The 25743-nt window shown below is 34.3% G+C and overlaps 2 pseudogenes; one reads left to right on the forward strand and one right to left on the reverse strand.

The window, feature by feature from the left end:
- The first annotated feature begins 15122 nt into the window (after positions 1 to 15122).
- LOC125653805 (P2X purinoceptor 7-like) lies at positions 15123 to 15711 on the forward strand (annotated as a pseudogene).
- A 20-nt stretch (positions 15712 to 15731) lies between these two features.
- LOC125656322 (uncharacterized) lies at positions 15732 to 23298 on the reverse strand (annotated as a pseudogene).
- Between the last annotated feature and the right edge of the window lie 2445 nt (positions 23299 to 25743).

Below are 25743 nucleotides of genomic sequence, written 5' to 3' on the forward strand. Positions count from 1 at the left end.
GGAACAGGACTTTCATTAGCATTATTGACGGAATTTGTTTTCATTGGATAATAAGTGATTTTCGGCTTGTTCAGTGATAAAAAAATCGTCATCGCTTGAAAAGTTCTCGCTTCTATTTTTAGAAGTCATAATTAGCTGGCGGTCAAAGTGGAATGTACTAAAGGATACTAACAACTGTTTAAAAAATTCACCAGGGGTTTATCAATTTTTCCAACAAATGTACTCTGAGCAAAAGAAAGTTGACCATTTGTTAGTTACTCAGTGGATAGTAAATTTAACCAGAATAGTTTTGGAGATATTTCCCCAGCTGTATATCTAAATGAAAGACAGCTTTTATGTATCCTATTGTATAGAAATACTTGTACTCTAATTAAAGCCAGCGAAATTCCATGGAATGTCCTTTTGGAACCGGACACTTCAACAGTAGCACTGTTTGGTCTATAATCACTTTTTCTTCAAACTATAGGATATGCATTGAATGTAAGATAAAACAAGTTATATACACTCTACAGATAAATCATTTATTGATAATATTCCATTTGAAATACGATTCCTATGTCCACCATAGTGTTTGTATCCGTCCACATTTAATACACCTGTAAAGTAACGAAAACATTGTGATCAAAAAATTAAAACACGTAGTAAGTAAATCCAGAATGAAGCACAAAATCAACCAATCTATTTCCGATCTTTTACCTCAAAGTCAATATATATATGCTACAACATGAACTTGAACAGTTTATCCTCCATGAACATAATTGCTGCTGCCAAATGCACCGCCCAATTTCCCGCCATATTGTCCAAGATATTCACCATCATATATAGAATGTGGATAGAATCTACCGCCAAAACGTGGAACAAATCCACCATGATATGATGCAATTATTTTTTGACCAAATCTTCAACCCGCGAGTAGGCAGATGGGGAAAAGGAAATTGATGTACATTCGCATTTTCTGTGAAAATCAAAATGTAACATGTTGAATGCAAATTGGCAAAATGATTAAAAGATCAATCAGAGAGTTTAAGTGCCAATCACACCACGTTTGATAGTTTCTATAATCAGGATCGGTTGCGAACACCGCAATGATATCCATGCGTGATAGAATAATGGAAAATTTAAAATAACAAGCAATGGTAAATGTTATAAAGATTTCAAATTTAAGAGTTAACACTTTTTTTGGCACGCTGTGTTTGGCTGTAATAGCTCTAAAACTTCATTGTTATTTCGACTTCAAACATTTCGGTTGAGCATCACTGAAGAGACATTATTTGTCGAAAAGTGCATCTGGTGCATCAAAATTGGTACCGTATAAATTTTACATTACAAAAATACGAACACTGATACATCAGATGTTTGATTCTGTGTTTAGCAGGAGTAAGGATCCCATCTTGACTATCCCCACTCGCCGTGAGACCTATATCTTGATCAAGTTCCATAGAATATTTCGTATCAAAGCAATATGTAAAGAGCAAAGTAAAAATGTAACAAAGCATGTCAGACAACAATTGGTCTAATGACAAGTTTATTTCTTGATTAAATCATCAGAACGACGGTTGAGTTTGCGAAATGTTGAATTCTGCAATTCATTTGTCACTAGGTTAGTTCAATTCAAATCTTTATCATACACAGAAATTGCTCTCGGGTCTTAAATCATGTGAGAAATAAGAACACCAAATGCAGATCATAATGAAATCGTGTGAAGTTTCCAATGGAGAAGTTAAAATCATACTGTGTTTTATAAAGTTGTAATATTGCAATGAAGTATTAAACAAGTATATCTCGAATTTAGAAGGAGCGAGAGAGGAAGAGAATGAAGAACGAAGGAAAGAGGGAGAAATCAGTTCCGTTACCCAATCTATACATAATATACATTTTAAAGCAATTTTATGATTAATAGTATAAACATAAGAGCGATTCTGGGGATACCCGTATTCTACATGTAAAACTAAACACAACGAGCAGAGATTAAACACATTAACTCAATAAACAATACAAAATTAAGAGAACAAACATGCGGTTATAATAGCTCTAAAACTTCATTGTTATTTCGGATTTCAAACATTTCGGTTGAGCATCACTGAAGAGACATTATTTGTCGAAATGCGCATCTGGTGCATCAAAATTGGTATCGTATAAGTTTTACATTATGACCCCTAGGTCGAGGCCTCTGTTGGTGGACTTTTAGTCCCCGAGGGTCTCTACAGCCCAGTAGCTAAGTACTTCGGTACTAGCTTGAAAATACGAATGTATATTTAATTGCTATTATAAAATTTAGAAATTCATTTCAAAATTAAGGATTATCTCCCTCATGCATAGCTCTTATCCTTAGACGAATTTGACTCCACTTTTTTGGCACGCTGTTTTTCGGCTATAATAGTTCTAAAACTTCATTGTTATTTCGGATTTGAAACATCTCGGTTGAGCATCACTAAAGAGACATTATTTGTCGAAATGCGCATCTGGTGCATCAAAATTGGTACCGTATAAGTTTTACATGCAAACAAGGACCTCTGGAAATATAAGGGAAGGGACGAGGTGCCTAAGAGAAGTATGCATCTTCTTCTCATCGGTAACATCCTCTCTACTGATCCATAGTCAAATTCGATAAAGGCCTGACAATGCGGGTTGGATAGTATTTGATCGAACTATAGGTTATATATACATGGGTATAAGTAAGATCATTATAACAATCATAAAATTTGCAATTTGTTGACTGCAAATCGAGTTTTATGTCAGTAGCTCGTTTCGATTTGAACATTGATGGTACGCAAAACTTTTATCATCTATGGAATCAATGGAGGAAGATAAACCCCATATCTAGGTGATTAATTGAAAATTGCTACATAAATATTGGAATATTGACGATGGAGAGGCTGAATTCATCCCGTTTGTCATAAAGTTAAATTGTTCGTTTGCAGTTATAGATATGTTCAATAAAGATAGTTCATGTGTCGTTTGTTGCAGAAATGCGTGTCCAATTAGTTTCAAATATTGTTCGAAAACCAAAACCACAACTTTTTAATAGTGCTGTGAAAAAACGAGCAATGATTAATAATCGAATAAAAGTGCATTTCCTTTTTCAGTTATTCAGACAAATAGAATGTTTTAAGTAGCAGTCCATGCAAGAATCATGCAGAAGGTGGCACACTGATAATCTTGGATTTTCATGAAACTTTCAATAACACTTCATGATAAGGATATATGAAAACATACAGAGTAAACACATTGTGCATCATTGGTTGCTATGGAAATCGAAGTTTTTGTGTTTCCATAGCAACCACTGTATTCAGTTTTGTAAAGTGCAGAAGTCTTCTCATCTGAGATGAAAATCACCAACTTGTCTGCTGCTCCTGACGAATCTAAAATCACCACAACGAGTCCAGTATTTATACTGTTTTCTGATTTTTCTTCATAGAAAGGGTTAAACATTGTGTGTCACATTACAAGCTAACCTTATCAAGTAAAGGGTTACTATATGTAGGACAAAATAAAGAAAACAGACATAGTTGACATCATAAATCACACGTGTTTATCGAAATAACAGGATGTAAAGCAGGAAATAACCTTTTGTTGGAAAGGTTTTTTTTATTGAATCAGTTCCATTTATTCCGTATTAGCAATGGGACGAATGAATATGGGTTACTGTACAATAAAGTGTTCCAAAACTTGACAACTTTTTAGCTCACCTGAGCTGAAAGCTCAAGTGAGCTTTTCTGATCACCTGTATTCCGGCGTCCGTCCGTCTGTCCGTCTGTCTGTCTGTAAACTTTTCACATTTTCAACTTCTTCTCAACAACCACTGGGCCAATTTCAACCAAAGTTGGCACAAAGCATCCTTAGGTAAAGGGAATTCTAAATTGTTAAAATAAAGGACCAGGCCATCTTCCAAGGGGAGATAATCAAGAAAAGGTAAAAATAGGGTAGAGTCATTAAAAAATCTTCTTCTCAAGAACCACTGGGCCAGAAAAGATGAAATTTATAGATAAGCTTTATTAGGTAATGTAGATTCTAAATTGTTAAAACCATGGCCCCGGAGGTCGGATGGGGCCACAATAGGGGATCAAAGTTTTACATACAAATAAATAGGGAAAAGCTTTAAAAATCTTCTTCTCAAGAACCACTGAGCCAGAAAAGCTGAGATTTATATGAAAGCTTTCTTATATAATGCAGATTCTAAATTGTTAAAATCATGGCCCCCGGGGGTCGGATGGGGCCACAATAGGGGATCAAAGTTTTACATACAAATATATAGGGAAAATCTTTAAAAATCTTCTTCTCAAGAACCACTAAGCCAGAAAAGCTGAGATTAATATGAAAGCTTCCTTATATAATGCAGATTCTAAATTGTTAAAATCATGGCGCCCTGGGGTAGGATGGGGCCACAATACGGGGTCAAAGTTTTACATACAAATATATAGGATTTTTTTTTAAAAATCTTCTTCCCAAGAACCACTGAGCCAGAAAAGCTGAGATTTATATGAAAGCTTCCTAATATAGTACAGATTCTAAATTGTTAAAATCATGGCCCCCGGGGGTCGGATGGGGCCACAATAGGGGGTCAAAGTTTTACATACAAATATATAGGAAAAATCTTTAAAAATCTTCTTCCCAAGAACCACTGAGCCAGAAAAGCTGAGATTAATATGAAAGCTTCCTGATATAGTACAGATTATAAATGGTTAAAATCATGGCCCCCGGGGATCGGATGGGGCCACAATAGGGGGTCGAAGTTTTACATACAAATATATAGGAAAAATCTTTAAAAAATCTTCTTCCCAGAACCACTAAGCCAGAAAAGCTGAGATTTATATGAAAGCTTTCTGATATAGTGAAGATTCAGGTTTGTTAAAATCATGGCCCCCGGGGGTAGGATGGGGCCACAATAGGGGGTCAAAGTTTTACATACAAATATATAGGAAAAATCTTTAAAAATTTTCTTCTCAAGAACCACTGAGCCAGAAAAGCTGAGATTAATATGAAAGCTTCCTGATATAGTACAGATTATAAATTGTTAAAATCATGGCCCCCGGGGATCGGATGGGGCCACAATAGGGGGTCAAAGTTTGTTGGGTTTTTTTGTTTTTTTGTTGTTGTTTTTTTCGTTTTTCTTTTTTCTTTTTTTTTCCTTTTTTTGATATAGTGCAGATTCAAGTTTGTTAAAATCATGGACCCCGGGGATTGGATGGGGCCTTAAGGGGGACATCAAAGTTTTACATACAAATTTATAGGAAAAATCTTTTAAAATCTTCTTCTCAAGAACCACTGAGCCAGAAAAGCTGAGATTTATTTGAAAGCTTCCTGATATAGTGCAGATTATAAATTGTTAAGATCATGTTCCCCGGGGGTCGGATGGGGCCACAATAGGGGGTCGAAGTTTTACATACAAATATATAGGAAAAATCTTTAAAAATCTTCTTCCCAGAACCACTAAGCCAGAAAAGCTGAGATTTATATGAAAGCTTTCTGATATAGTGCAGATTCAGGTTTGTTAAAATCATGGCCCCCTAGGGTAGGATGGGGCCACAATAGGGGATCAAAGTTTTACATACAAATATATAGGGAAAATCTTTAAAAATCTTCTTCTCAAGAACCATTGGGCCAAAGAAGTTCACATTTACATGAAAGCTTTCTGACATAGTGTAGATTCAAGTTTGCAAAAACCATGGCCTCCAGGGGTAGGTTTGGGGCCATAATAGGGACTACGGTTTTACATGCAAATAGATATGAAAAATCTTCTGATATGGACCAAGGTGACTCAGGTGAGCGATGTGGCCCATGGACCTCTTGTTTAGAGATGTATCCAATGATCCAGTAAAAGTTATATTGTATTCTTTATGGAATGAATGGGTAGATCACTTACTGTTATCGTCAATTTGTCATATAGAATAAGGGAATCCACCCCACAATCCGACTAAGGCCACACCAAATCGATTATCTGGTTCTCAGACAATTTTTTTTCTTCAAAAAATGGGCAGGTAGGTAGATAGGGGGTTTAGTTTTTCAGTTTATCTCCATGTCACAAATGGGTAAGGATTTTTTGTCCGTGTTTTTTTTTTTGTGTGTGTGTGTTGTGAAGAAAGTTAAGGTTTTACAAATGGTATTCAACAACGTATAGCTTCTTTTCATTCTGTTTTTTTGTCTTGTTTTATATGTATGTCATGCTTTTATATTGTAGATCTTTATGCAAATAAAGTAAATACAAAATAGTCTGTTTTTGAAATTCCTAGCTCTAACTCAGCCAGTCAATAAACAACTTTGTCAAAACATCTCGTTTATTATTTTCATTTGGTCTTTTAGGTAGTTTCAGTTTTTCTCGGGCCTCCAGCAAAACGGCAAACGCTGGTTTCTTCTGTGTCAAAGGTTCATCTGACGAGGGCAAATTACTTTTAAATATCTCCCAAAAAGTTCAACCACTTTGGAAATTTTCACTGTTGAAAAAACCTCATCGCTATCAGCCGTTTTGTGTCGACCTACGAAAACACTTCAACTCGGCTTTGCTTTCATCAATTTATTCCTTCACGGTTTCAATTTCTTTAAATTCATCGTCCAGAAGTTTCTTGCAAACCGTATCAACTGTCAAAGACGAGTCTACCGGTAGAATTGTCCATGGGACAATCAGTTTTGCGTTAAAATAATATCAATGCTGACAAGAACTGTTTCTGTCGCCATATTGTTTACATCAACTAAGCAGCACGTCTTATTCAGCAAGGCGCTTTACGATTTTGGCGCCAAAACACGAATTTTATTTTCACGGATCAAACACGGGCGGCGGCGATTTTTTTTTCAGGTGGCAATAAACTCGTGTCAGCGGTCGATTTGGGGGGGGGGGTCTAAGAACCAGAGAATCGATTTGATGTAGCCTAGCATATATGATAATCATTGAAAAGCGTATATATATATGCACTTGTATATTGTCATCTTACGACATTGGTATATGGTAATCTACCCTTATATTGAATGTATGGTTCAACAGAGCTAAGGTGAGAATTTTTTTTAAAATGTGTTTTTACCAGCGATACATGCACATGTATATGGCAATTGATATATTTATAGAATTGATGAAAAAACGATCTGTTTTCAGTTGATGATCAGTATATTGTTTTACTTTAACGGGAGATAACTCGCGTTTGTTGATGGCATTAATTATCTAGAGGTGAGACCGCGGAGAGGACAGCGGAACCACGGGGGAAGCGCGGGATCTGCAGGGTTAACTGATATATATCGCGGTAGCTCCATCCCGCGGGAGGGGTCGGAAAATACGGGATCCGCGTTGGCCGTACTGAATTTACTATCGCTATTTTATACACCATTATGTGTGACGTTATATGCGCCCTCGGGTTTGAAAACATCTATTAGCCATTTCATAAACAGATCAGATTCAATCGACAAGAACCAATTATCACGTTAACGGGGGTGTAAATAAGATTACATTAAGGTGCTTGGTGCGATGTAAGGGTGTACTAGTTGTCGGTAGAAAGGATTTAGACTGAATACTTTCAATTTGTCGAAGGAAGGTATACAAAAAAGACGTGGATCAAAAAATTGTTGCAGCAAGAACTTTACTTTAAAAAAAAACACCCAGTCACCTTTTCAAACACCACTTGGAGAGAGATCAACTGCGAAAAATAGATATATCAAAGCTAAGCACTGGTAAGGGTACGGCATATCATTCTGTTCTGGTCCTCAAATTCAATACACACTCGCATCAACTGACCTTCACCTTGTAACAACATAACTTTGCTCCTAGTATCTAACAACTGGTAGATTTACAAGAATGTTAAAGATACAAAATAATTGAACTTTTAATTATAAATAATAGAATATTGTATTTCTTAACAAAAAAATGAATTATAAAATTATTTTTCATTGAACTCGTAAAATCATTAGACTGTGTCAAAACAACGCCGTGCTCCCACTTCCTAACGACGTGCAGATCACAATTCAAAAACCATTAGATTGTGTCGAATCAAATAATTTGACGTTGTAGACGTTAACATCAACTATCCTCTAGCATGTTAAACACGCTGTTTTGAGATTAATTCAAATAATGTCGTAATTAATAGTTTACCCGTTTAATGTATAATTATAAAATGTATAAATAGCCATTCTGTGGGCTAACTTCTTACTAATAATTGTATATTTAACATGCAATGTTTTATTTTAACAATGCTATTCCGTTTTTAAAAGCAAAAATGATAAAGTAAATAACACCCTCTCCCTCACTCATGTAAATGATAAAACAATTACGGAATAAATGCTATAGCATAATTTTATATAAATGATAAAGCTGATTGTTATTTTGGTTGTGCAATATAAATGATAAAGTAACATTTACGGAATAAATGCCTCTGTATATATACCCATGTCATTTGATTCACAATGTTCCGCCCGTTATATCAATGGAAATTAGATGATTTGCGTCGGTATATACTCATGTTATTTGATTCCCATGATTCATGGATTATAAGTAACTAGCGAATCAAATAACGTGACGTGAGCACACACACACACACACACACACATACACACACACACACACACACACACACACACACACACACACACATATATATATATATATATATATATATATATATATATATATATATATATATATATTGATGGGCAAAAAATCTTCCAAAAGCTTGAGGGCATTGTTACCTGACTGTTCATATTTTTCATCTGTTCAGCATGTCAAAAGGAAAACATGTTTGATGGGGACTGAGAAATTTTTTAGTTGTTGATATTGTACATGTCTGAATGTTTCGATATCCCAATTTCTTCTTTTCCCCACTATCCTTGTATGTCAATAACTGTCTGTTATGAGGATCTGTGGGTTCAAATCCCACCACTACTTATGTATATGATCCAGAGTAGTGAGTACTATAGGGAGATCCTCATTGTCTGACTAATAATGCAATAATGATCTGTAATTTATATGCCTTTGTGATAGTAACTGTTTTGATTTTGTTATCCTAATTTTTTATTCTTTATCCATATACCCTTAATCGTTGCTAATTTTCTGTTATGAGGATCTGTGGGTTCAAATCCCACTACTAATATATATTTGATCCGAAGTAGTGCATAATATATCAGTGAGATCCCCAATGTCTCTCTAATAGTGTTATAATTAAATTAATGAAAGACTGCTTCAAGTGTATTCACTCAATGATTTTAAATTGTTTCTTGAATTATTGTCAAAATCTATGTTAGTTTCAGCTTTTATTCATCTATTAGAAAATCATTATGTTATTTTTCAAACCCATGTATTCCAAATGCTAATATTATGTGTGTTGTTTATTTTTTCGTTTGAGGATCTATTGTTTAAAACTCACCACTACTGCAAGAAATAATTGTAACTTCTTTTCTTTAGATCAATATGTATGAATAAATGTCAAAAACTAATCATCAATCATAATTGAGGTTTTCCCAGAAAATACATGGAACACATTTACACTTACATTTTTGACAAATTTAGGGAAGTGTGTTCCCTTTTAAATCTACCAGTCTTTATAAAAGAAGAGTTTGTTAATGAATAACCTGTGTGGCTATATTTACATAGTTTTATTTGAGGCTGCTGAATTTCAGGTACACAATTATCAATGAAAGATGAGGGAGTTGCTGCATGGTGATCCCGCTGTAAATCCTGTGCCTGTGGATTCCTCCATTCAGCCATCATCATCAGCAACACCTTTCCCATAGAAGAAGAAGACTAAAGTTGTCAGCATATCAAAGGATCTAAGCTGGGTGGCATCATTTAAAGAGGACTTGCATCAAATGCATGCCGAGAGGATGGAGGATGAGAAAAAGCTGTTGGCTTTAGAAGAAAGGAGAGTTGTTGCACTTGAGAAACTGGCTGATTTTGTTCACAAATAAACTGTGAATACTGATCACATATATGCCATACATTGAAGGGAACAGGATAACACATATATACAATGTGTAGGAATCTGCTCATTCAGAATATAAATCCTCTTTCTGAAACTAAATGTGTGAGTATGGAAATTGATTTCAGAGGTGTAGGGGAACAAGGTGTATCAAAACATTTTGTAACATATAACTCATGGCTGCTTCATCATTTATTAGGGTCCTGCCATATGGTGGGTGCCCTATAGTAATAACTTTGTCCGTCTGTCTGTCAGTACTTTCTGTAACACACATTCATTAAAGTTTTCAGGGGAAGATTTTCATAAATATACATATTACTTTGATTAGAAAGAGGTAGACCCCTTCGATTTTCACATTTATCAACTTTGTCTTTATTTATTTGAAGGTCTTTTATGGCGTGTAAAGCATTACAATATTATACAAATCTTGATGTATATTTGATGATCTTAATATTTATATCCAAAAGTTTTTATTTATATGTGATAAATCTTGATTTATATTCGATAATCTTGTTATTTATCTTCGATAAATCTTGGTTTGTATTTGATAATCTTGTTATTTGATAAATTGAAAAAGATTATCGATTATAAATCAAAATTCATCTAATACAGATAACAAGATTATCGAATAAAAATCAAGATTTATCGCATATAAATCAAAGTTTTCGCATATAAATATCAAGATACTTGAGTATACATGTACATAAAATACTGCCTATAATATATATATCAAGATTATTGAATATATATTAAGATTTTTGTATATGAATATCAAGACTATCGAATACAAATCAAGATTTTCGCATATAAATATCAAGACTGTAGAATATAAATCAAGATTTTTGCATATGAATTAGAATTTGTATAATATTGTGGCATTTGACAAACCATAGTCTTTATCTAGTTAATTATATGACTTTATCGACAGTATCACACAGTACGACTACACATGTTTGATATTTAATAAAATAATAGCACTTTCTATATATAATGCATATGTATGTACGTGTGATATATATATATATATATATATATATATATATATATATATATATATATATCCAATAATAAAAGTCAAGAAACACAAAATTCGAATAACATTTCACTGTTAGCGCTTTCGGCTTTAATGCCTCTTCAGACAGTTATAAAATCAAATAATATTGCTAGGTAACGTCAACATATCACGACGTAAGTAATTGTCCTTTGTGACGTCATAATAAATTACACTGGTAGCGGTATAATACACACAATATTAGACAAAACTTGGAAATCAATTACAGATTTCAGTTCAATGTAGTTTCAATTTTACACAGTTATTTTCTATTAAGTTTGGGATTAAACAATTTTATAAAGTATTCCTCCTTTGTAACTCTGGAAATTTCGCAGTCATTATACATTTTATAAAATGGAAATATGTTGAAATCTCCATGATCACAATTGGCAAAATGTTCGGAACATGGCGAATTTCTTATACTTGGATCACGAATTTGCTGCTTGTGGACGCGCACACGGGCGTTCAGTTTGTTGGTTTGTCCGATATAGTTTTCATTACAGGTAGGGCAGGTCATACAATATATTACATTTTCGGATTTGCATGTCATGTTAGAATTTGGTGTTAATTTTTTGCCGCATTTAAGAATTTTTTCTCTGCCTTCCTCTAGATGATTGCATGTACCGCAACGTGAATCACCACATTTTTGCACGGATTTGGAATTTTCCGTAGTAAATCGGGCACGCGTTAGAATTCTCTTCAGATTAGGAGCCTGTCTTCTGCTGTTTTTCATTTGAGATTCTTTTATCAGGTTTTTGAGATTTTGGGATTGTTCTAATATAGGAAAAAATCTTCTAGCTGTTCCAAAAATATTGTGGTTGCGAGGGTTATGCGTAATTACAAAAGGAATATCGTTGTTTACATCGTTTTCTTCGTGTCGGGAGTTTCTTAAGATGGATATAGGTGTGTTCCGTGCTTTGGTAATTCCGTCATTAATGAGGTTTTCCGGATAATGTTGTCGCCGAAGGTATACTTTCAATTCCTCCAGTCTTTTTGACCGTAATGAAGTATCCATAATTATTGTACATATCCGTCTAGCCATGTTGTATGGAATGTTACGTTTAGTATGGGAAGGGTGGCATGAATGGAAATCCAAATATTGATGTGAATCTGTTTCTTTGCAATAAAGATCCGTGATTATATTGGTATCATCCTTAATGATTCGGAGATCCAAAAACGGTAGTTCTTTATCACTCACATCCATAATAAATTGAATTGATTGATGTAATTGATTGATTTCAGCACGGAATTTTTGTAAATCATCTGTAGTTTTATTCCAAAAAATGAAAATATCATCGAAGTATCTTTTCCAATTATGTTGAATATATTGTGCAAAATTTGCATCAAACATCTTTTGATGTTACCAGTCTGTACACCAACATACCACATGACTTGGGACTAGAAGCAGTGAAATGTCGTGGCCTTTTCAGTGCTTATATATATATATATATATATATATATATATATATATATATATATATATATATATATATATATAAAATCTGTAATTGGAATTTTTCGTTCCTTTTCTTTTGACCTGTTTGTGTTTCACTTCTGTAATTCAATATCTTGTATATTTTCTTATTTCGACTATTAGCGAAGGCAAGTGGTAGAATACGTGATGACATAACAGGTTCATCCTCTTCGTTCAAATGATCCCGAGCAACATGTTTTCAATGTTTCTTAACTGCTTGTATTACACTTAAAATTCTTAAAAAGTTAGTATGCACCCCACCATAAATATTTTTCAATTGATTATACATAGATAAAAACATCCATCTTTATTTATCAATGATTTTCCCCAAAAAAATGTAATTTTCACCCCATGATGTTAAACAATAGGTTTATTATCTACTTGTATATTCTCATTGTACCATATTACACTTTTACACATTTCTTTGGTAGCATTGTTTTTATCAAAACACATGCAAGATTTTTGTTTCAGAATTTAAATACATCCACCCAGAATTGATTATTATAGCTCTCAATGTTTTTAATATAAGTTTAAATAGGTCCTAATTTAATTATTTTGTAAATATCTACATTTTCTCCTAGAATATGCTCCCACTTTGGTGCACCTGAAGTTTGTAAGATTTTTAACCGACGAAATTTTTCAAAGTTTTCAATATCTCCCATTTCAAAATTTCCATCTATGTATCCTTGAGTGACTACTATTTTACAATTTAGAGATTGCTAATTAAAAACAGCTATTCGTCCTGGTGTTAAATTTCTTTTCCATTGATTTAATAAAATTTGGATAGACAAGACACTTTCATTATAGTTTGGTTTAACCATTTGTACCAAATCACGCCAGTCTCGAGATTCGAACTCTTCTGTGTAGGAGGTGCATTTAGTGGAACTTTGAATGACTAAGTGGGACAGTATGGACCTACAGTCAGCGAGTAAGATGATGAAATGTATTAAAAGCGGCTTCTCTTTTAATATGTAAATGTGGGAAATACAATATACTATCGAAAGAAATGTTTTACTAACGTGAAAACATAAAAACAATGTCATATTTGCAAGTAATGTCTTAGATATGGTACTTATGACCAACGAAATAACGTGATATAAGAATTCTATGTATTTAATTACTCCCTAAATACTTATAACTTACTTAGGTTGTGTATCAGTCGAATTCGGGTGATCTAACAGTGTATGAGAAACTTAATGAGTACATTCACTTACGCAGTGATGAATATTAGTCCCATTCCCACGTGTAAACAAATTGTTTCGCACCTCACAATATACGAGAGTTCTCCAAAGGGAAATAACTCGGGTGTATCTCGAAACCGGCGTAACGTTTTACTCCCCTAAATCAGCTTTGTGCTATTCACTATCTCTTCCACATAAAACCTCATCCTACCGATCCATATAACCTGACTCTTTGAATAATTAAAGCAATATAAGCTGTCGAGGGCGGGAATTTTTAAACCAAATTTCGTGTGGTCATTAAACAAATATGTATCAGAAATAGATAATCTGCAAGTATCAGCTATCACCTGCTGTTGTTTATACACATATACATGCCTTAACTCGACCGTTTGTTTGAACTGTCCTTCTCTGCAGCCATCGCTAATTAATATTCGGGACGAGATACGAAGATAACCGAGTACTTAGCAGCGCGTGCAAGATGCTGAACTCATCATTAAATCGAAGATGGAGGAATCAGAGGTAAGTGATAAATTTACTCTGTATCAATTTTAAACTTGTTTCTTTCACAGAATTGCTTAAAAACTTAAATAAGCGTCACAAAAAGCACTTTAGGCTAAACTGAAAATAGATTGATATTTGTATATGTGAAGGGGCCCCCAACGGGATATCTATTTTTATCTGTATCTGTGCAAGACGCTGTAAATCGGGTTTTACGTATCATTTTTTGATAGAAAAAATGGATGGAAGAAAAATTTTGTGATAAATTTTAACAATATAAACTTGATTTGTACAAAAATGTTGCAGAGAATTATTTCTCTGATAACACATGTACATACATTCACGAGAGCTGGCTTTTTACTTGAACGTACTTTATATATATATATATATATATATATATATATAGAGAGAGAGAGAGAGAGAGAGAGAGAGAGAGAGAGAGAGCATATTTTTTTTATTTAATTACATTCGTAATAATTGTATAGATAGTTTTCAAATGGATCAAGATCAAGAAGTGTTACACCAAATTCAACAAGTTTCTCAGATGAAGAGTACTCATTGCAAGTGAATGCCATACAAAGAAGAGGATGTGGTAGAGGCAGACAGCCTAGAGCTACTGGGGTAGGAGCAGATTGATTTAACTCTATTCATCCCCCCCACCCACCAAATACAAATTAAGACAACCTACAGCTAATGAGGTAGTGTAGAAGATCCACTCCTCCTTCCACACCCACCAAAAAAAAAAATAGATATATGTAAAAAAGAAAAAAGAAATGTTTTTTATGAGTTCAGGCCTCTAGAAGTCGTGGTCGAGGAAGGCGCAGCAGAGGACGACAGCGAGGGCAGCCAGCAGGGTTGAACAGACTGGAAATGGCAGCACAGGCTCGGCGTGACAGACAGTCTCAGCTTGAAGTATGCATACTTCTAAGCCAAGTAGAATATATAAGGTTCATATTTTAGCCAGCCTTTAATTATCAGAAATTTTATTTTAAAACAAGCAACTTTATTTTCAGGAATGCGTTTCCAATATGGACTTGGCTGCCCTTCAGGAAACTCAAAGATTAGTTTGCAAGAAACAACCCTCATTACTTATGGATGTCCTGAAGTCTGCAGATAACAATGGAGATCCAGCACCGGGGAATCACTCTACAATCCCAGATTGGTGCTCATGCACCAGCTGTAAGGAGATGCCTACCGAGAGGGAAAAACTGTGCTGTGGAAAAATACCCCAAAATTGCCACACAAAATTAGCTGTAAGTTTTCATTTGTTCAAAATTTAAAACAAATTAATACCATACTGAATAGAAAATAATCATTAATTTCCTAATCTGCAATGTAATGTTATCATTTCTAGGATTTCTATACCATAGTCCTAGATGAACTGGTTCTGGAAGTTGCCATGAGATTTAGAAATGATGCTGTGGCAGAACCTAGAGATGACAATTACAACAGAGCTCATCGACACACTGCTTACAGACAATATGTCATGTGAATGCATGGTCGTCTTGGAGCTGGAAACCGGAAGGTCATTCTAAGTTGTTGTATATGGAGGATTAGAGACCAGTATCCTGACCTTCTGGTCAATATGTGGGATACATTGAAGGAGTCTTAGGTTGATAATGACAAGATTTCATCCATATCTTATATGACTGATGATTTATCTAATTCAAAGTTCATCTTAACATTGAAATACATATGTGGCATTTTTCATTCATCAATTTAAAAGGAATAATAACAATGTAATACTTGAAACACTATTTCACATGTAAAACTTATTATACGGTACCAATTTTGATGCACCAGATGCGCATTTCGACAAATAATGTCTCTTCAGTGATGCTCAACTGAAATGTTTGAAATCCGAAATAACTATGAAGTTTAGAGCTAAATATAGCCAAAAACAGCGTGCCAAAAAAGTGGAGCCAAATTCGTCCAAGGATAAGAGCTATGCATGAGGGAAATAATCCTTAATTTTGAAATGAATGTACTAAGCTGTTAAAAGTAACAAAGTATGATATACAAAATTATGCACTACCATAAATGGAAGCAGTAAAATAATTGCAATATCATAAATGTTACAGGTATATTGCACATGTATTACAATGGTATAAAACGTCAAAGAAATGTCACTCTTCTTGATTCTGACTGGTGCTCTCAGAAATAAATCGTGATTTCTTTTCTGCCACTAGAGATACTGTTGGTGGTGGAGCGACAGGAGCCAGGGTCTCGGATACGAGTCGTGGATCCTCCACATCATGGACAACTGGCCTATTCATGCCTATAGGGTCAAAGATCCTATTCTACACACACATTTTCATGATATCGGTTGCATAAGGATAGTGCTTTTCTTGTCTTACTGGGTAGGCAGACCATCGCCCACTTTTTTTGCTATAGTACCGCTGATGCCTAAAGAACAATATTCAATGTATTTAATAATGCATTACAACAATCATATATCAAACATATAAGCAAAATGCTCACTGGTATATTGTAGACTTTAACTTTCACTAAATGATCAGAAGTTTTTGAGAAGAAAAAGAAACCTTAATGATCCATCTTTTCTTTTGGTAACCTCTCTGTCAACATTTGCATTGTAGTCCAGTGCAGCGACAGGGTTCCTAGCTCTGTACACTGGAGGTGTGTAAGAATGGCGCTTTGACGAGTACTTCAAAATGAGGTTTTGGAAATTCTCTAGAGCAGCTGTACTCCTGTAAAAAATGAAAACAAAATCACTAAATACACTCCATGCATGGTGAAATTTTCCTAGAAAGTTTTAATCTAACAAATTAGAAAGCTGGCTCCGGGATCATGAAACTGTCTTAAACTTTAAGATTGTCTTAAATCAATAAAGTTGCACTTAAATCTTAAGACTGGTCTTATAGTGAATCACAAAAAAATCACTTAGGCTTAAGATTGGTATTTTGCCTTAAATTTTAAGACTGCCTTGGAGCTGTCTAAACTTTCTAAGACTATCGCTAAGTTCGTTCAAAATGGCCGTGCTGGTTGCATTTTTGAGGCGAGTAAGAGAAAATTAACATGATGTCCGTCGTTGAAGATGTCTGTCCCTACCATGAAGCGGACAAATCATTTATTTAAGAAAGAATAGACTGTCGGTAGATCGAAAACAGGATCTTGACGTTGAAAATCATATAATGAAAAAAAAATTGTTTTTCTATAAGCAGAGTATTGACATAAAGTTTGTTTACAGGGAAAAAAAGTCAAATCCATGTAATCGAAAAGTAACACCGCTAGCCTAGAAAAATTGAGAGCGGGCGTTTTCAGACATGTAGGCATAAATATGACTTCTTATGTGATCAAAATATCGCAGGATTGATCGCCCGATTGTCCGTTTCACTGCCTGATCGTAGTTCGTAAAGTAGATGTAAATGTGAAAGTAGCACGTGCACATACGACAGTTTCACTAAAAAGTTACGACTACAAAAGTACATGTATTTACCTGACTGAGTTTGTTGACAATATGTGGAAGAAGAAAACAATCATTACTTGCAGTCTGCATTTGCACATGAATAATGTGCAGTCCGAGCCCGAATTTGAAATTAATTAGAGTTATCCTTCTTTGCTACATGTACGCACACAGTCGACAAAATAAATAAAGGCATTGAATTTAATAAAATTATCGCTTCAGTCACTCTTACATTTCCATTTTCATTCATTACTACTTTTAGAAAGAGGGAGGCGACGGGGTCAATACATCAAAATTTGTATGCACATGTATGTAATAACGAAAATAAGTTTCTTTTTAATAAAGGGGGGGGTGTTGGTACATGTATGTGCCTGCGTCAGCATTAGTGATCATAAACTAGACGTTTTAGATACTGAGTATGTTGTTTAAGTCATTTATTTTTTATATCTTTTTGTTACCTCTACGCAAAGGAGTTCCTTGTTGCTATAGCAATTTAAGATTCGAGACTTAGACTTAAGTTAAGACAATCTTAGTTAAGATTTGCTTAAGTTCGTTTTGTGATCCATTTAAGTCAACAGTCTTAGCTAAGTTCAAATCTTAATTTAAAGTCAAAATTTTTACTTAACTTTAAGACGGTTTCATGATCCCGGAGCCTGTTACATATACATATGTATGTTTTTAAATTTTCCTATGGCAACATTTTGATTAGATATGCATGAATATTATAATCGGATAAATCTGGCAATTAAGTTCCAATGTGAGCAAAAATTCAATTTGAATTGTGTATACCGGCAATTAAGGTAGTAAGGAATCTTCTTTAATAGTCTTTTGTTCCTGACAATATCACGCACGGCAACATGTGCTGGGGATCCTGCCTCAAGCCAATCTTTGTCCCCTTCCTCTGTTAATGGGCCATGCTACCATGACCTTCTAGCTCCTGCTCTGTACGGCAAAATCCATTCATGATCATTCACAACATGATGCATGACTCCAAACCAAATGCCCTGAAAAGTAGAACAGTCTAAAGTTTTTTACCCACTCTCTTTTAACACTAATGGAATCATGTGATATTTTTGTTTACAGTTCAAACTTACAATAAACTCTTCTTGTGTATTTGCTACAGAGGCACAAAACCAAAAATGGTTCACTCTCTCTCTTGTCCACTGTAATATTGGCTTTTTGGATTTTTCTTGCCCAGCCTGTAAAATAATATTCAAATTCAGTTCACTTGTTTTAACATTTCCCCAAATTTTGAAAATGTTCAATCAATCAAAGTCTTAAATCATCTCACCTTTATTATTTTTTCCCCAAGGTTTTTTAACCCGTGTCATATGTCAAAAGAATGCTTTATTTGTGGGTACTCCTTTTCTGGAATAAAAACATGTCCAGAATAGTTAAAGGAAGTTTAATTTAAATATGTACTCCTTAAGGAAATCAGAAAAATTTCACATAACTGTGTATATTTTTACAGTGCGTTTTGGCAATTCAGTTAGAAACCCAATAAGCTGAGAGAGAAAAAGAAATACACAGAAACATATTCATTAATGCTTCAATCTGCACGTGTGCACCAGTCACCACTTCCACCACGTTTATTCATTTTTCAAAGAGAAACTGCAGACCTTTTATAAAACATGCCTTTTCAAGGATTGCGCTTTTTCTTCCTGTCATCCTTTTGTCCATGGTCACTAGGCACAGTATCTTGTGGGTCTCATTTTCCATAAACGTGTATGTACAATACTGTGATGAATGACCTGGGCTGTCCATACGACCATCACCTAAGCAACAAAAGATGTTTGTAAATCAACTATGCCCCCTGTGGTGCAAAATTGAAAAAGGATTATACACACAAATCATTTAATTGATATCAGTATCATCAATTCAAATTATTGAGCAGACAATATCTTCCTATGTCAAGAGTGGATTTACCATGTGACCTAAAAATCAATAGGGGTCATCTACTCCTTATACTGTACCAGTGTACCAAGTTTGGTGTCAATCAAGCAAACAATTCTTAAAATATAGGAGACAATACATTACTATGTCCAGTTCAACCATTGACCTTTGACAATGTGACCTCAAAATCAATAGAGGTCATTTACTTCTTATGATATACCAGTGTACCAAATTTAACGTCTGTCAAGAAAAAGGTTCTCAAGATATTGAGCGGTAATATATTCCTATGTCCTGAGTAGAATTACCCTTGATGTTTGACTTGAAAAAACAATAGGGGTCCTCTTCTACTTGTAACCAATCCCCATATGAAATATCATTATCATCAAGTGAATGGTTCTCAAAAGATTGAGCGGACGACATGTGGTCTACTGGCCGACTGACCGACAGGTGCAAACCATTATGCCCTTCTTCTTTGAAGGGGGGCATAAAAATAATTCTGAAAATTTAAACATTATCTCATACTATGACAAAACAAGCCATACAAACATTTGGTTGATATCATACTATTTACTCACCAAGAACAACAACACCCTGGCCTCTGAATTCTTCCAAAATTTCATTCTGATGCCTTTTCCAAATTTCTTCAATCCTTGGGGTGACTTAAGTTCTCTGTATTTTTATGAATGATGAGACAGACATAATTAGAAGCTTCAAGAACTTAGAAAACAGGGAAATCTTTTGAAAATTATTTCCTGAAGTCAGTAAAACTGCTGAGAGCAACACATCCCCACTGTGAACACGTCTATTTAGAAGAGGTTGTGAAAACCATTTGTGTGCCTCATGATTGTTTGCGCAGACCTGGAATGTAAACTATATAAGTACCAGGGTATTTCAAACGAGAAGTCCATGGGCCATATCGCTCACTTGAGTCACCTTGGCCCATATTTAAAGATTTTCCCTACACATTTACGTGTAAAACTTCGATCCCTATTGTGCCTCCAATTTACCCCTGGGGACCATGATTTTTTCAGACTTGAATCTGCACTATGTCAGAAAGTTTTCATGTAAATATATACTTTTCTGGCCCAGTGGATCTTGAGAAGAATAGTTTTAAAGATTTTCACTATATATTTGTATGTAAAAGTTTGATCCCCTATTGAAGCCCTGAGGGTCATGATTTTAACAAACTTGAATATCCACAATGTCAAGAAGCTTTCATGTAAATTTTAGCTTTTCTGGCCAAGAAGTTCTCGAGAAGATTTTAAAATGACCCCGCCCACCCAATTATTGCATTTTTGTGATTATCTCCCCTTTGGAGGGTGCATGGTCCTTCATTTGAACAAACTTGAATCCCCTTCACCCAAGGATGATTTGTATCAAGTTTGGTTGAAACTGGCCCATTGGTTCTGGAGAAGAAGTCAAAAGTATGAAAAGTTTACACAGACAGACAGACGACAGACAATAGGTGATCAGAAAAGCTCACTTGAGCTCAGGTGAGCTAAAAAAGATGGATGATGACTTGTAAAAAATGCTTGACATATTAAAAATGATTCTTTTTAGATAATACTGCAAGATAAACTATTCTTTTCTTTCTTGTGGAGCCATTCTCAACATAGAATTAAAAAAGAGGTAATCGTAAAGCAATATGAGGATGGTGGGTTAAAAATGATCAATGTAAAGGCTTTTATAGCCTCTTTAAAATTGTTTTGGATGAGACAACTCATTTTTTCAGATAGGGGTTTACATAATTTTATACCAAATTTAGATCTTAATAAAGTTACTACATGTGGAATAGATAACATAAAAAACATTAAGACATCGCTGAAAAACAAATTTTGGTTGATGTATTTGATTCTTGGATTGAGCTACAGCTTAAACAAAATCCATTTACAGTAACAGTAGATACTCCAATATTTTACAATTCTAACTTTCTTGTGGGTGGGAAAGCATTTCTTAATAAATCCATGTTTCTCAATAATATTAAATACCTTAATGACCTTATTGATGAAGAGGGTTTGTTCCTGACTTATGAATTTTTCTGTAACATTTATCCAAAAGTAAAAATCAATTTTTTAGAATATATGAGTGTCATAAATGCTATTAAAGCATGGATGAAAAAAATCAAGTTTGATAAAAAATTAATTAAATTAACAAACCCTCTGATTATGTCGAGTATATACACTCTTCTACGATGCAAAAAATCAAGACAATTTTATACTCTTCTCAATCAAAACTGCATAGAACCTACTGGTAAAAGAAAGTGGAATGAAATATTTGAATTAAATGACACAGAATGGAAAATGATCTTCAGACTGCCCTTTAAAGTTACAAGTAATTGTAAACTGCAGTGGTTTCAATACAGAATTCTGAGCAAAATTTTAGCTTCAAACTCATACTTATTCAAAATCAAAATTAGAGATGATAAGAATTGTACATTCTGTCAGATAGAAGAAGAAACAATTGAACATTTGTTTTGGGAATGTGATAGTGTTCAGCATTTCTTAAGAGAATTTGAAGTTTATTTTGAACATAAGACCAATCTTCAAATATCAATAACAAAAAATAATTTTATTTTTGGATTTTTGGATGAAAAGAAAACTATACAAAATAATCTTGTTCTTTGGCTGAAATATTATATCTAGACTATGAGGTGTAAAGGGAAGACACTGAATGTAAATGTTGTGATATCGCTAATGAACACATTTTATGAAACTCAAAGACATATTGCATATAAAAATGGTGAAAAAGATTTGTTTGACACCTGCTGGAACCGCTGGAATCAATTATTTCATTGAGTGTTTGTTTGCTGTTGTTTTTTTTTTTTTTTTTTTTTTGTACCCTTTTAAAATATATTAAATAATGACTGAACTCATCTCTCTCTCTCTCTCTCTCTCTCTCTCTCTCTCTCTCTCTCTCTCTCAGAAAATAATATATACATATACCTTTGATAGTTCTTCTAAACATTTTGTACAAGTTTCTTTGCAGAATGTATGTATATATATATATATACTGTGTGTATGTTTAAAAAAAAATAAATATAAAAAAAAAGATAAAACTGCAGGTTGATTTACCCATCTGAGGTACACATCAGAAGACACTACTTCTGATCAAATGTGCACCACAGCTTCACATCCCTTCACACTGCAAATCTTTGCCACTTTTGTTTCTGCCAATGCAACCAGTGCATTAATATAAACCATGGCTGGTCGATCTTGAACTAGTTGTTCAATTTCAGCATTGTTGCGGATTACCTGTACACCGCCGCACTCAAAATGTTCAACACTTTCTTCTTCATCCTCAATCTCTTCTGAATCTGACTCGTCTAGGGTTACACCATGGTCAAGTCTTTAGGCAAAAAAATAAAATACGTGTACATCAGAATTAAAAATGTCATTACAATTAAGTGAACCACTAAGTTATATTGTAAAACTCATACGGTACCAATTTTGATGCACCAGATATATTTCTAATTATTTTAATAATATTTAATCCTATAACCAGTAGTTTGCTTCATGTTATCTAAACTTTTACAATTTAAAAAACAACACCATCAATCTCTTTTAATTAAAACTTATATATTATTTAGCTAATAATTATTATAACAAAAATTACTTTAAAGACAGATGAAACTTGGCTCATATTTTTCCTCATCTGAGGAGTAATTTTGTCCACAAGTCAGTTCTGAAGCACTCATTGTCAATCTAATAAAAAAAATGCATATCAAAATCATCAATTATAAAATAATACATGTCTTGAAAAAATACATTTTAATATGTGTGAAAAGAGCAATTTTGTCAAGTAACTAACCTAAAAGGATCCATAAAACTGTCTGAAAACGGCTTGGAGCTCTTCATCCTTGGTTCTGCAAGTTCTTCAATGCCCGATATACATGTAGCACTCTCAACACTGTAAATATTATATTTTTATATTCTTTCTTTTTTAAGCAAATATTCTTATAATATATAGATTTATGATAGATTTACAATTACTGTGTTTTAAATGTGAGTGCATGTGCTATAGCAATAATACATGTAATGCACTACATCTAGTCGAGTTTTAATCTTCATACTTTGTACATTATACTGACAATTACAGTCCTGAACTGGACACAGGGAGGATCCCATTTAACAGTTAGAGATTCTTAAGCACCGTCCCCTGGTGTCCTTTGCAGTTCTGTAATCATTAATTACTATTATGAGGGTATACACATATGTATATATTTACTGTGGTGCATATATTGCACTATATCTAGTCACAATTAGGTTAATACATGTCAATATTGTCTAAACATTGTCAATATGTTTATGTTATAGCAATGGTACATGTGTCAGATGTAAATACACAACATCTAGTCATATTTTTCAGTCCAAATTCATCATTATTACCAATAACTCCAATACTGCAATCAATCTAAATTATATTGTAATCACAACTTTGTTAACTACATGTATGCTATGTATACACGTCTGTCTCTTGTACATGTCTTAAATGTAAGGTGAAGATAACGAACAGTGATCAATCTCATAATTCCTACAAGCAATACAAAATAGATAGTTGGGCAAACACGGACCCCTGGACACACCAGAGGTGGGATTAGGTGCCTAGGAGGAGTAAGCATCCCCTGTTGACCGGTCACACCCGCCGTGAGCCCCATATCCTGATCAGGTAAACGGAGTTATCGGCAGTCAAATCAGTGTGCCAAGAACGGCTTAACAATTGGTATGAAACACGTCAGACAGCATTTGACCCAATGCGAGGTTGTATTGACGAACTAGATCGTTATAACGACCATAGAATTTGCGAAATGCTGACTTCAATCGAGGCTGTTGAAATCCCTGTACCATCAACTTGTTTGTCAGTAGCTTACCTCGATTTAAAAACTGACTTTACCCAGAACAAGCTCTTGCATATCGAATCAGTTGAGATATATAAACGCCATATGCAGGTGATAATGGAATATTGCTACATAAATGTGGGAAGTTGACGATGGAGAAGCTGAAATCATCCGTTTGTCATACAGTTGAGTTGTCAGTTTGCCGTTATTGTCTACTTTCAATAAAAGATCTAAGTATGAAGCAGAAGTGGACGACTCTGTGGTGTCCTTTATTTCGAGCTCACAGGGATATATCAAATCGACATATGAATGAAAGATACCATTGTTAATAGACAAAACGTCATCGATATATCTAAAAGTCGAATTGAAGGTCACAGCGAGAGATTTTTTCTTCTCACGTAGAAGTTTTTGATTAAATTCTGCTTCATATGAATATAAAAACAGGTCAGCTAACAAAGGAGCACAATTCGTGCCCATGGGAATTCCAACAGACTGTTGGAAGACCTGATCACCAATTATTTCAACTTCAGAGTACTTGTGCGTGAAATCAGAGTGGTGTTTAACAAAGTAAGTTTTTGAATGACTGATCACTAGATATGAATATTTCTGTTTTCCGTTTTTGTTGAAGAAGCAACTGTATATGATGTCAAAAAGTCTAGTCTTTAATTTATCGTGAGGAATGGTCGTCTATAGTGTTGAAAAGTCATAGGTTTTAATGCTATTGATTTGGGAAGAATTCTGTGATTTCAAGTTTACTAAAAGTTCTTTAGAATTTTTTAGAATCCACATTTGATTAACACCACTTCTGGCATATGTAGTCGCACAGTAAGTTTGAAGTTTCTCCTTCACAGCTGTTAACATTTTCGTGAGGAGCAAAGATAGGGGCTTGGTAGAGCACTTACTGGATCCAGCAATGTATCTTTGTTTGTAAGGGTTTTTATGTAGTTTAGGAATCCAGTATAGGTACGGTAACCCATATTCATTCGACCCATTGACTGGAATATTAAATGTGTCTAAAACTGAAGCATGGTTTTGAAGAATTTCGTCTTTTGAAAGGGCAGTTGGAGTATGATTACCAAAAGTGGAATTAATGCCAAATTCGTTTAAAATACAGTTGTAATAACGAGCCTTACAAACAAAGACAATGGTGTTACTAGCTTTGTCAGCTGGAACCAAAACATATTCCTCATATAACCTATCTAATTCTTTTATCACTTCTGGTTTACTAAACACAGAAGGATAGATGGTACGTACTTTGGTTTTCATGTGTCTAATGCGGGATTTTAATATCCCTCTTATGCTTTAACCCATTCTGACAATGTATCAAGTTCTTTTTCATATTTAGCCCATCGTCTGGCATAATCTTCGACAGAACTCATAATAGAGATGAAGTTCTGTCGCCAATTAAAAGACCGAGGTTCTCTGTATTTAGGACCTTTAAGAATAAGTGATTTGAGGTCCTCATTTTCAACTATATCAACATCACCAGTAATGACAT

Source organism: Ostrea edulis, chromosome 7 (assembly GCF_947568905.1).
Source record: "Ostrea edulis chromosome 7, xbOstEdul1.1, whole genome shotgun sequence".
Lineage (NCBI taxonomy): Eukaryota > Metazoa > Mollusca > Bivalvia > Ostreida > Ostreidae > Ostrea > Ostrea edulis.